Raw genomic sequence first — 13,137 nt, 5'->3', positions numbered from 1 at the left:
AAGGTAATAGACATATCCATCACCTCGAAAAGGTTGTGTCCCTTTGTTTTGTCTTTGTGGTAAGAACACATAACATGAGATCCACCCTCTCAACAAATTTTTAAGTGCATGATGCAGCATTGTTGATGATACTCACTATGTTGTATAGCAGATCTCTAGAACTAATTCATCTTGCATACGTGAAACTTTATACCAGTTGAACAACTCTCTACTGGTAACCACCGTTCTATTCTCTGCTTCCACAAGTTTGACTATTTTATACACCTCACATAAGTGGAATCATTCAGTATTTGTCCTTCTGTGACCAGCTTATTTCACTTAGCGTAACGTCCACAGGTTCGTCTGTGGAATCTCTAAGAGATATGTGCACTCCTGTGTTCATTGCAGCACTATTCACAATGGCCAAGTTATGGAAACAACCTAAGTGTCCATCAATAGATGGTGTACCTACAGTGGAATATTATTCAGCCTTGAAAAGAAGGAAGCATCATGGGCTTCTGAGAGGTGGGTAGGCTGCCTGTGGAGCAGGAAGGACACACAGGTGGAGAAGTAGTGCACAGAAAGACTAAAACATCCATCTCAACGGCCAGCCAAGGCTGGGTTACTTTGGAGTAGGGGGAGAGACCTTGTAAAGGAATGTGGGGAAGGAGAGTATTAAGGGCCCAGAGAAGAAACTCGAGGAACCAAGGACTTTAGAAGTTCTTTCTAATTGCTCTAAGGAATTGATGAGCCTTGTGACTAGGTTTTCCTCATGTTTCACTTAGTTACTACAGAATAACAAATCACTCCAAAAATCAGTGGCTTTAAACAATAAGAATTTATTATTGCCCACAAGTCTACAGGTCATTTGGGTGGTTCTTTTGGTCTTGACTGGGCTCATTTATGCAACTGTTATCAGCTATGGAATCTGCTGATCATAGCTGGGTTATCTCCCACATTTGGGCAGGTCTGCAGGATGGTCTAGCTTGGCCCAGACTGAGATTACTGGGCTGCCTCCCATATGCTCTATTATCCTCTGGTAGGTGGTAGTAGAGGCCCCAGAAAGAGAGAGAACATAAGCATTCAAGGCCTCTGGAGACCTAGGCTTGAAATGGACTTATTTGTCCTTTCTGCCACGTTTGTTGGCCAAAGCAAGTCATGAAGCCAAACTCAAGAGTCAGTATAGGAGGATGCTACTAAAGGTGTGCATACAAGGAGGGCTGAAAAATTGGGGCCATAATCAATCTACCATACCATACCAGCCCCAACTTCAAATCTGCCACCCCACCGTCAGAGGGGCCCAGAGAACAACAGAATGATTGACGAAGACATTGGGATCTGCAGGACTTGAATTCAAATCTAATTCCTTGTCTGAGTATGTTCGAGCCAGTTACTTAGCCACTCTGGCCTTGGGTTCCTCATCTGTAAAGCAACAACAATAAACTCTCTCCCTCAGGGCTGTGAGGATGAAACGACATGAATTGTGAAAAGTCTCTACCTGGCCCATAACAAGTAAACAAGGATTGGTAGCAGGTGTTATAACATGTGAGGTTGAAAGCCTGGCTCCCAAGTGATGGGGGATCCCAGAGAAACCCTATGCACCCCTCTTTCCTCCAGGCTTTAAGTGGGATGTGGAGGATGAGAAAATGAGGAGGGAAAGGATGAGACAGGTGAGGGGATGGGGTGTGGAGGGTCGATGTGGTAAAAACCACCGTGCAGGGACTCAGGAGGGACTTGAAGAAAGCAGAGTGCACTTCCACCGGTCACAAAGGCCTTGCAGTCCAAGCGTCTGCAGGCATTTGTCAAGCCAGGAAGAAAATATAGCTGGTCCTCTCCAGGGAACACGGAAAAGAATGAGGCAATTCAATAATTCATCAAGTCAGCTCAAGTACTCTAGGAAAGGGGTCTTTTGTCATCCTCACCTAACAATGAAGGGGCTGTGGCTCTCACTTGATTGGCTTCTGCGCACATCTTTTTGAGTGTTTGCATGTGAGAAACAGATGGAGACATACTCCCTGAGAAGAAGAGAACTTCATTTAACAACAAGGCTAAAAGGAACCAAGAGACCATTTGGCTTACCCTCCTCATTCCACAGATGAGCCAACTGAGGTCTGTGAGGCCAAATGGCTTGTCCCAGTTCACACAGCCACTTAAGTGAGCCTGGACTAGAACTCAGGTGTCCTGCTTCCATTGACCCCAACTGCAAGTTCAGGTTTCCAAAACCACCCTTAGGTTGAATAATTCGCTAAAAGGAATCATAGAACTCATCAAAAACTATTATAGTTACAGTTTATTTCAGGGAAAGGATACAGATCAAAACTAGACAAAAGAAGAGACACATAGGGTAGAGTCTGACAGGTTCCAAATACAAAACTCCCATCGTCTTCAGAATGCATTACCCTCCCAGTATTGATACTGATGTGTGACAATATGCATGGAGTGTGGCCAACCAGGGAAGCTCACACAAGCTTCAGTGTCTAGAGTTTTTATTGGGGCCTCATTACATAAGTATGAGTTATTGTCCATGGGATTGGACCCAGTCTCCTGCCCCACCCCACTCTCTGGAGGTCAAGTTGACATCACCTGGCCTAAGCAGCCTACCATGTCACCTCCTTAGCATAAACCATGAGGTGTGGGCTAAGGGGCCCACCATGAATAACAAAGACATTCCTAATATTTGAAAAATTCCAAGAGTTTAAAGCCTTCCTCCCAGGAACCAGGGACAAAGGCCAGACCTCTTTGGGCAAGGCCAAATTCTTTATGACACATCCTTCATCTGTGTATGCCTTATAAAGGCAGCTACAATGAAAAATAAAAATAGCTATTCTGAGAGTACACTAGGTGCTGGACATTATGCACATATTTTGTCTAATTCTCACGACAACTCTGCAGACTTGGTGTTTTTAGTCCCATTTTAAAGATAAGAAAATTGAAGCTCATGAAGTTGTCCAAAGTTTTAAAGCTGGAAAGCAACAAATTTGAGCATGTCGACACAGCATACTCCATGGGTCTTTAGCTCCATGTTGCTAATTTCATTCATTCATTCATTCTACAAATATTTTATTCAAGCCTACTATGTGCCAGTAACCATTCTAAGTGCTAAAGATACAGCAAAGAACAAAACAGACAAAAATCTCACTCACATCAAGTTGATATTCAAATGAGAGAGACAGACAATAAGCAAATAAATATATAAAATATACAGTGTTTTGTACAGTGATATTGCTATGGAAAAAATAAAGCAATGTGTGTACCTTTGTGTGTACCAATGTTTGGACCTTTATTCAAACATATCAACTATAACATCTTTGAGACAACTGGGACATTTGAACGTGGACTGGTATTAGATGATACTACTAGTTTTGTTAGAATCAATGATGGCATGGTGACTGTGTTTGCCAAAAAAGTACTTATCTATTAAAGATGCAGACTGAAGTATTTATGGATAAAATAAAATAAGATTGCAAAATGTTGCTAATTATTAATGGTAGATGATACATAAGGAAAGGCCTTTATACTACTCTAATTTTGTATGTTTGAAATTTTCATTAGTACAAAGTTGCTTTTTTTTTTAAAGTGATGGATGGGGTGCCAGATAGGATGTAAGGAGTATTGCAAGACCAAGTATGTAGATCAGGGAAGGCTTCAGTAAGAACGTGACAGTGGAGCAAAGATTCGAAGGAGATGGGGAAAAGATCTATGTGGATCTCTGGGAAAAACATTCCAGGCAGAAATGGGAGCTAGTGTGGAGCTCTGAGGTGAGGTATGTGTCTGTCAGGGCATGTTCAAGAAATAAGGAGTCAACGGCTGGAAAGGGATGACCAATGAGTAAAATAGTAGGAGGAGGGATCAGAGAGCTAACAGGGTGAGTGGAGAGAAAAGGAAATGCACACAGGTCATATCCAAACAAGTATTCATACCCAAACTATACAAGAATACGTGCGAACCATTAAGAAAAATACAGGCAACCCAATAGAAAAATGGGCAAAAGACTTGAACAGGCACTCCACAGAAGAGGAAATGGCCAATAAGCTTATGAAAAGGTGTTCTACTCCATTAGGCATCAGGGAAATGCAAATTAAAACCACAATGTTACAACACGACATACCCACTGAAAGGTTCAAATTAAGAGGCAGGCAATACTAGGTATCAGAGAGGAAACAGAACTCTCATCCACTGCTGGTGGGTGTGCTAAGTGGCACAAACAGTGTCTACTAAAACCAAAAATATGCATACCTTTAAGCAATCAATTCCATTTCTAGGTATATATCCAACAGAAAACCATGTAAATGTCCACCAAAGGTTGGAACAAGAATGTTCAGAACACTGAACGCTGAACAATGAGAACTTCCCAAATGCCTGGTAACAGCAAAATGGATAAACAGGTTACTACCCAGCATTCAGAATAACAAAGTAAACAATATAGATGAATCTCACAAAAATAGTGAGCAAAGGAAGTGGACACAAAGGATTTAATACTGTGCGATTCCATTTATGTAAAGTTCAAGAACAAGCAAAACTAACTTAGGCTGTCACAAGACAGAATGGTGATCACCAGTGCGGAGGAGAAAATGACTGGAAAGGGGGGCCGAGGGGACTTGGGGGAGCTGGGAATATCTTGTTTCTTGATTTGGATGCTGGTTAAGTCTACGAGTTCAATGTGTGAACAGCCACCAAGAGACACACTGATGATTCGTGCATTTTTCTCCATCTGTATTATACTTCAAGGAAACATTTTTAAAAATCATGTAGGGATATCTTGGTTCCCTCCTCTGAGGTACCAGTGACATGTCCAACACCCAGATGCCCCTACCCCCACCCATGCTGAATAAGAGGGACACAGGGCACGGATTGTCGGTTTAAAAAGAGAAAAAAAAAAGAGAAGAAGACATGCTTTTCTCAGCTCACAGCTGCAACCTCTACAGTTAAAGACACTGAAACTAACATAGCGAGTTCTCTGGCTCCTGGAAGGAAGAAATCGACTCCTAAGAACTGGGGCACAACTGTAAATAAGAAGATATGAGAACTGTCTTCCCTTCAACCTTCTAGATGCTAATAACGTACCGCACTATATCTTATGCAGCAGAATACTTTCACACAGTCACAATGCCAGTTAAGTTGTGGTGTCATTTTGAGACCAATCACTTAGAGTTTAGAGAAAAAGGAATTGAATATATTAAGTGTATGCCTTATGGGCTCTTTAAAAGCCAAAAGTTATTACGGCTTTTCAAACTAGAAATGAAAAGGCACTGAAGCAATCTACAGTTTTCAATTTCCAATAAGATAAATATTCACAGCCATAACCCATATAAACAAAAAGCTCTCTGGGGTCCTCAATAATTTTTTTAACAGTAAAGGGTCTCACTTGAGCCCAGAAAGTGAGAAAATCCCTGTGGGTTATCGATTGTTGTGAAAACCACTTGCTGAGAGTTCTGTGTCTTCCTCTCCCTTCACGAGGAGCTGCTGTTTGGGAACTCCGAGTCCCTGGCTGGGCCGAGGTTATCAGTCCTTCTAGCTCAGGAAGCTACTTTTCAGTGACCTGAGGGACTTTGACCAAGTCTCTAGCTTGTTTCCTCCATGGTATTTTGGGTTACTTTGGTAGTTGGGGTTTTCTTTTCTTTTCTTTTTCTTATTTCTTTATTCTTTCATCTTTACTTTTATCATTTTTAAATTCTTTTTACTCAATATTTTAAAATTTAGTTTGTCGGTATTTTTCTTTTTTGTCTGGCATTTTGGTTCCCTTAGAAAGACCCGTTCCTCCTCGTCTCCAAGCGCGGCAGTGAGTCCAACACGCTGCGGCCCCTCAGCCACCGCTGCCGAGAGGCTCATGCTGACGGCGTCTCGGGAGACCACTGGGGAGAGTCACGGCTGGGCTGAAGGGGGCGCAGCACATCCTGAGTGGGGAAGCGAGAGCCGGGAAGGTCAGTAAGGAGACTCGCCTCCTCCAGTCCAGAGACTGTCCCACAGGCAGGAATCGTGAAGGCTTGGATCATCCCAACATAGTGAAGTATCTGAAGTGACGGCGGCTGAGGAAACTCTCTGCCTTGTTAGGAGGGGCGCTGGTGGAGGAGGGGTGTTTGAGTCCCTAGGGCTCATGGCAGTAGGAAGGACGAGAAGCTGAAGGCAAATTCCACCAGACGGTGTCCGCTGTGCAAACTGTCACCAGAAGCGTATTGCCCATAGAGACTTAAAGGCAGAAAAGGTGCTCTTGGATTCTGGCCTGAACATCAGGATTGCATACTTTGGCCTCAGCACAAGTTCACGTTTTACAACAAGCGGGATACCTTCTGTGGCAGCCCCCCGATGCAGCCCCGGAACTCTGCCAGGGTCAAAGTGTGACCTGGTGGATATATGGAGTCTGGAAGTTATTCTACATGCACTGGTTGGCGGATTCCTGCCTTTCCATGGAGAGAACTTCTCAGAGATGTGGGAGCAGGTACCGAGCAGAATGTTATATACCCTCACACGTGTTCACAGAATGTGAAAATCTGTTTAAGAAATTTCTGATTCTCGAGGAGAAATAAGAGCAAATCGTGAAGGATCCATGAGTTATTGTGGGTCATGAATATGAGGAACTAAAGCCCAACGTGGAGCCACTCCCTGACTACAAGGTCCCCCGCGGGCTGAATTCATGGTGTCCGTGGGTTACACACGGAAAGAGAGATCCAGGACTCACTAATGGGCCAGAAATACAACGAGGTACCGGCCACATACCTGCTCCTGATCCGAGGAGAGGGCGCCCCCCTCCACCCCGAAGCCTCAGCCTCCAGCTGACCTCACAACAGCAGCGCCCCTTCCCCAGCCCCGAGGAACAGCACAGGGCTCTGCCAACCGCAAGCAGCACAGTTTCAGCAGCCCGCCATTCACACCTTTAACTGCTACCCTAAGAATACTCAGAGGAGCCACGCAGGTCCTGAGGAGGATCAGGGGACAGGGCCACAGCACAGCCGATATGCCTGCCAGCCCCCTACCCAGCCGCAGGGGAAGACCACCCCTGTCCCCCTGCCAACAGCGACCTCTCCACCAGCACAAATGAGAGCAGGAATTCCCCACTCTGGGAGGGGGCCAGCCCTGGCCAGGCCACCATGCAGAGCGGCACAGACATCCTAACCGTGCCAGGGCCTGGGCCCCCCATGGCTTCTGCTTCCGCCACAGTCTCCCCCACCTGCACCAGGAATCCAGGTGGGCCTCTGGGCTGCACCCCATGCAGGGCACCTGCGAGGATGAGGCCAGCACAGCCCCCAGCCGGCCCTGTGGCCTCCTCTAGCCACAACGTCAACATCCGTGGCGGAGTCTCAGGGGTCCAAAGGGAACTCCGCCCACACTGGCGCTAGACCCAGAGATTTTGCCCGAAGGTGAGACCCCAGCCTCTCCCTATGGCAATGGCTACAGCTGGCATGGGCCACTGGTTGCTTCTTCAGGAAGTTCAAGATCAAATCCACAGGAAGAAGTCTGTGTTTGAGGTTTGCCGGAAGGAACCTGAGTGAACCTGAAATCAAAGACAGAGGGACGACACGCCTCCCTCGCGCGGCGGGCAGGGAGGCAGGGATAAGAAAATCCAAGGCTTTCCAGCGGCCAAGCCGGCTCCCTACTCTTCAGATGGCGGATGAAGGTCCCAGCTCCGCGAGCCCAGGCGATGATGCGGGAGACGCGGGGCTCCCCGCAGGGGGACTCGCGCGCGGTGGGGCCGTGCACACGCCAGGGCGGCTCCCCCCGGCCGGCCAGCGCCACGGCTTCCAGGAGCATCGCTCCAGTAGAACCAGCGCCTGGGGACAAGAGGAGAGGCCGCGCTCGCCCGCCTGGGCCGAACGCAGCCTGGCCGGTGCTTCCCCGGAGCCCTGCTCTCTGCCTGGCCGTCTCTGTCTTCTCTTGTGCCTGGTGAGGGAGGACAGATGGCTCTGGAAGACAAGCAAATACAGTTCCAGTGAGGACAGGCAGAGGCTATGACTCAGAGCTCGCTGGAGCGGGGGTCGGCCGCCATCTCTTGGTTTGGCAGAGGCTCCAGGCAGGCAGGGCGATGGGAGAGGTTTCTCGTGAAAAGGGAAGGCTCCACGGGTGCAGACTGGAGGCTGCTGGCCAGCGGCCACCTTTCCTCCCTGCTCCGTTGGGACAGACTGGATCTGTGGGTTTCCCGGGAGGGTGGCTGTGGGTTTTCTGGGAGGGTGGCTCGGGGCTGGAACCTGCTCAGGCTGGGTGGTGGAGTTCTGTCACACCCTCCCCAGGCCCACCTCCCCTTCTCCCTCTCTTCTCCTTTTTCCCCTCCAAGCAAACCACCTGGGCTGGCCTGCCCCTGACCCCAGGCACCTGGGCAGGTGGGGCTGGTCTGCTCTGAAGCTGCAGAGGTGAGGGGCGGAGGCTCTGGCCTCCTCCCACCCCGAGCCCTTTGCCCTCCCTCCTTCCCCAGAGCTGGGCATTGCTCCACAAGGCGCTATGCTAGGGGCATTTGTCCCCCTCCTCAAGTCTGTGCCATCACCTCCCCACCGCCCTCCAGGGCTGGGAGTGTGGAGGGGACTGCAGGGCTAATAGGGTCCTCTGGGCTTCCCCAGGCTGTTTGTCTCCCTGGTGACAGGGACAACGAGCATCCTCCATTCTAGGACAGCCTGTGTCTGAAAGCACCCCTGACCCGCCGTCCTCCCCACGGCTTCCTCTTGATTGGCATTGATCTGGACACCAGCTGGTTTCACTGCAGTGACCTCATCCCACCCCACCCTGCTGCCTCATCTCTCTGTCACCCTAGCCTGACAGTGTCACCCATCCTTGGGCTGGGGCACAGGTGGGGCAAAATGGCACCTGCCTCCTAACCTTACTGCTGGTGTAGGAATGGATGGTTATGGGCGCTGGCTAGTAGTGGTTGCTGCATCCTTCAATTTATTTCTCTGCTCTTTCTGTTCTTGAGAAATTGGGGCTCAGACCAAAAGCTCCCCTTCTCTCCACTCCCTATCCCTTCCCTGTGGAGCAGCCTGGATGCTCTGAAGCATCCACAAGAGCGTGGCTTTGTTCCCAAAGAAGGTAGGGGTCAGGGCACCCCAGTAAGTGGCCCCTCCCCACCCAGCATCCCCTCCTGCACTTAGTCTCTCGTAGGGACCAAACACATAGTAAAGAGAATGTTTGGGAGGGGAGCCTTTAGGCCTCTATAAAGACTTTTAATCTGAGAGGAAGGGGGAGACACTGGAGAGTTTTCACAGAGAACTGACATAAGCTGACTTATGCTTTAACAGGATCCCTATTTGATAGAGTGTTTAGGGGAACAAGGGCAGAAGTAGGTAGACAACAGGAAATATTGCCGTAACCCAGGGGAGTGGTGATGGTAGATTGGACCAGGATTATGGAAGCAAAGGTGGGAAGAGGAGTGTGTCCCTGTGGCTGGCAGCTTGTACCTGCTGAATTAGCGGTCAGCTGGCCTGACTTCTGATGGACCTCCAGCAGGGCTCTCTCTGCCTCTCAGGCTCAGTATGGTCTTCCATCCTCTTCTCCCAATCTCTTCTCCCAGCTGATATCAGAAGATTCAAGCAGCAGAGGCCAAAAGGAGTAATATAAGATGTTAAGTTAGTAAGTATGGAGAGATGAGACAGAGGAAGAGAAAGGCCATACGTTCATGAGTCTTAGTTGCAAGCAACAGAAACCAACTCAGGTTGATTTCAACATGAAAGGAGTTTATGATAATGATATTGTGTAGATCACAAAATTGCCAATATGGATGGAGAGCCAGGTTCTGTGAAACACAGGATCAATGCCCACTACGACATGGCACAACTCATCAAGTGTGGACATCCCTACCACCACTGGCAAGGAGAAGACTCTACAGCTTGTACCACCAACTCCTCCAGCAATGGACCCTGCATACCACCCCTAGCCCTGCTCTCTCTACTGCCCTTGGAACTCAATCTGAATGGAGGTTCCTGGTCTCTACCTCTTTCAGTCACTGATTCCTGACTCCAAGTCAAATAAGTCACTTGACCAGGCCCTAGCTGCAAGGGAGTCTAGGAAAGCAGGTTTGGCATTTTTATCTCCCATTGGGTGAGGCACCCTCTGCATCCCACTATGGCTAATAAGGTTAGGAAAATACCAAACATACAAGGGATTTCAGATGCTAAGCAGATTTGAAAAAAACAAGAGCCAGCCCTGATGGCCTAGTGGTTCAAGTTTGGCATGTTCTGCTTTGGCAGCCTGGGTTCGTTCCATAGAACCACACCACTTGTCTGTCAGTAGCCATGCTGTGGCAGCAGCTCACATAGAAGAACTAGAAGGACCTACAACTAGAATATACATCTATGTACTGGGGCTTTGGGGAGGAAAAAAGAAGGGGGGGGGGAAGATTGGCAACAGATGTTAGCTCAGGGCAAAACTTTCCCAGAAAAAACAAAACAAAACAAAAAAACAACTGAAAACACAAACACACGTGTGCATAAGACAAAGTATATATGATGGGGATCAGTGAATGTCCTATGATTATAAAATTACCAGACTGATTTCCATCTGTGGCTCTAATCCACACCACCAGAAGAAAAACCCAAGAGAAAAATTACTCTACTGAGGGAACTACCTTAAATGAAAATACTTTTTGGATATTTGTTTAAATATTCTTGTCAACAGCATGACAAAATTTTTATAAAACAATGTTTGTGATAGATAGACAAATCTTGACCATATGGTTGACAAACCCCCTTGACCCAGCTGTAACTGGAGCTCAATAAATCCTTGGAATTCCCAGGTATTCAAACAAATAAATTGCCTTTTCAATTCTAGTTAGTTTGAAATGAGTTTCTGTCACTTGCGCCCAAGAGAATCTGGAATAAACAACTATTTTAATAAAATTGGGACTTAACATTTGTTGATTCTATTTGTTTGGACTACAGACGTGAATGGACTTAGGTGAGAATACTTTTAAATCATATCAGAAGGAAATGGGGAAAAAAATGGAAATGATTATAGATTTATTTTTATAACTCCATCTGTGAGAGCTTTTATACATTTTATTTTCTTTACCACTTTTTGTTATTTTTTAAGGTTTAGTTTTTCTTAATGTGCGTAAGTGGGACAAAAGCACGTTTAACAAAAAAGAAGAAATGGGTCCTATGGTATTTCCAAAATTTTTTAAGTTCCAGGCAAGGCAGGTTCTATCTGTTCCTGGAGAGTAATAAACTTTGATATAGGTTTAATGTCAATGTGTAAAAGAATAGATTTTAAAACAAGCTACTTATAAAATAGGAGGGGAAAAGAAGTAAGGGAGACTAAATCTGTGATTAAGTAATCGCATAAAATTAAAGCACAACCAGGCATCTGAGTCTAGCACTGATGCCTTCAAATCCTCAATACACACACACACACACACACACACACACATTAAACAGGTACTTTGTTCAAGGGTTCTAGACACTAGATTAAACTTAAATAGTGCATAAAAATGTATGAATTTTATGAGATACTTCCCACTAATCATCAAAAAATGAACACGGACATTTGCCTCCCCTCCTTCCTATGACTCCACTAAAATAATAGTAACTGGATTAGGTTGAAAGGTCAAACCCCAAGGATAAATAGAAGTGGCAAGGAGACAACAGCACAATTTTGGAAGCAAGAATGCAGATGTATGAGCAGTAACTTTCTAGAAAACATGAGAAAGCCAAAACCTAAGCCGGCGGTGGCAGAAGTATAAGCAAGCTCGTTGCTGCCACAGGTGAAATGGAGGCATCAGGGGCCCTGTGGAAAATTCAGAGGAGTCGCTGGAAGTCTGAGTACAGATGGTTAGACGCGCCTTCCCCTCCCCACTGGCAGAAGACCAGATGTTTACTCTCTGGAGATGTTAATTCAACAAAGCTCTGGACTTTAGGGCCCCCGTCTCCCCTGTGGGCAGAGAGGCTGTGCTGAAAACGTGAACAAGTGAGAGTCCTCACACCAAACACTGACCCTCTGGCCCCCTTGTCCCCTAGGCCCCCTGAATATTGGGGATTAATTTAGGGTGCAGCTTTCAGGCTACCTTACTTTCTGCTTTCTGTTTATAGTTACGTGTTTTGAATTCTTTACAATGACATGCATCATTTATGTATATAAACAAAATTCAGGAGGTAGATTACTTCCCACTTAGATATACCAGGTGCTGAGGAATGTATTGATTTACTCCAGCAACGAAATGACATCTGGAACAGCAGCTAAACGGGAGAGACCATCTGATTAAGTTGATAATAATCCACTGCTGTTCCCGCAGATCCATGTGCCCCTTGCATAGGCATAATTGAGCAATCCTTGGGGTTGCGATCGCCCAACTGATAAATATCTGACCAAATTCAAACGCTTCTGTCTAGCTTCCAAGTCTAAGCGCTCGTCCCTACGCCATAAGACCTCAGTGACTCGCAACCACATTCAGTTGCCACCACAAATCTGGACCTGCAGATTCATTACTAGACATTAGTTACTCTCACTTTTTGGTAAAGAATATATTTTAAAAATTCACCCTCTCCCAAATATTAAGTAGAGTGCAAGGTAGGTACCAAAATAAGATCCAATCCTTCTCCTGCAATATTTGAGTGGTTTCTAGTGGGAGTCCGAATTGTGACTGGCTCTCTAGACGGCGGTTTGGTAACGGATCAATGTCCTTAACCGCCACGCTGCCCGCGAGCGGCCGGGCTGCCGAGGGGCCGAGTGTCCGCCGTCCGCTGGCCTCGCCTGGGATGTTCTCACGGCCGCCGCGGCCTCGGTCCCCAGCTTCCCGGACTCCGGGCAGCGGAGATTGGCGGAGCTGCGGGAGGCGTTACACCACCAGGAGAGACTTTTCACAATGAAAAATTCACTTGCAAGTTGCCCACCGAGGGTAAAAAGATTTTAGACTCTATGGCCAAACTGCAAGCGGCCATTGCGGAAGGTGAGGTCTTGGAGGAAAAAGGGGACGGTTTCATCCCCTTACAATAGACTGTAGGCTAAGGTGAAAAGCCGCTGCAGGAGTGGATGTGGACAGAGACAAGGCCCAGCATTCTGACACTGATACTGACGTTTCATGACTAGTCTCTGGCTGTTCCTCTGTAGCTACGGCAGGCCATCTAAAACACCTTCACACAAGCAGGGACCGTCCATCTCTACAAACCAGGTGGACAGACTTCAGGGGCGTCTGCAGTGGACAGGGGCAAGGCTTCCAGCTGCAGAGCCAGTGCAAGGAAAATTATC

At 47.0% G+C, this 13,137-nt stretch overlaps 1 long non-coding RNA gene across 1 annotated transcript; it reads right to left on the bottom strand.

Moving 5' to 3' along the window:
* Positions 1-5,653: 5,653 nt before the first annotated feature.
* LOC139081926 (uncharacterized) lies at positions 5,654-12,888 on the bottom strand. Its single transcript, XR_011537429.1, has 3 exons — positions 12,468-12,888; positions 9,357-9,469; positions 5,654-7,877 (listed from the first exon to the last, which is right to left on the bottom strand). It is a non-coding gene; the product is annotated as an uncharacterized lncRNA (long non-coding RNA).
* Between the last annotated feature and the right edge of the window lie 249 nt (positions 12,889-13,137).

This window comes from Equus przewalskii, chromosome 1 (assembly GCF_037783145.1).
Source record: "Equus przewalskii isolate Varuska chromosome 1, EquPr2, whole genome shotgun sequence".
Lineage (NCBI taxonomy): Eukaryota > Metazoa > Chordata > Mammalia > Perissodactyla > Equidae > Equus > Equus przewalskii.
The sequence above is the reverse complement of the archived record's forward strand: the minus strand, read 5'-3'. Positions and strand labels throughout refer to the sequence as shown.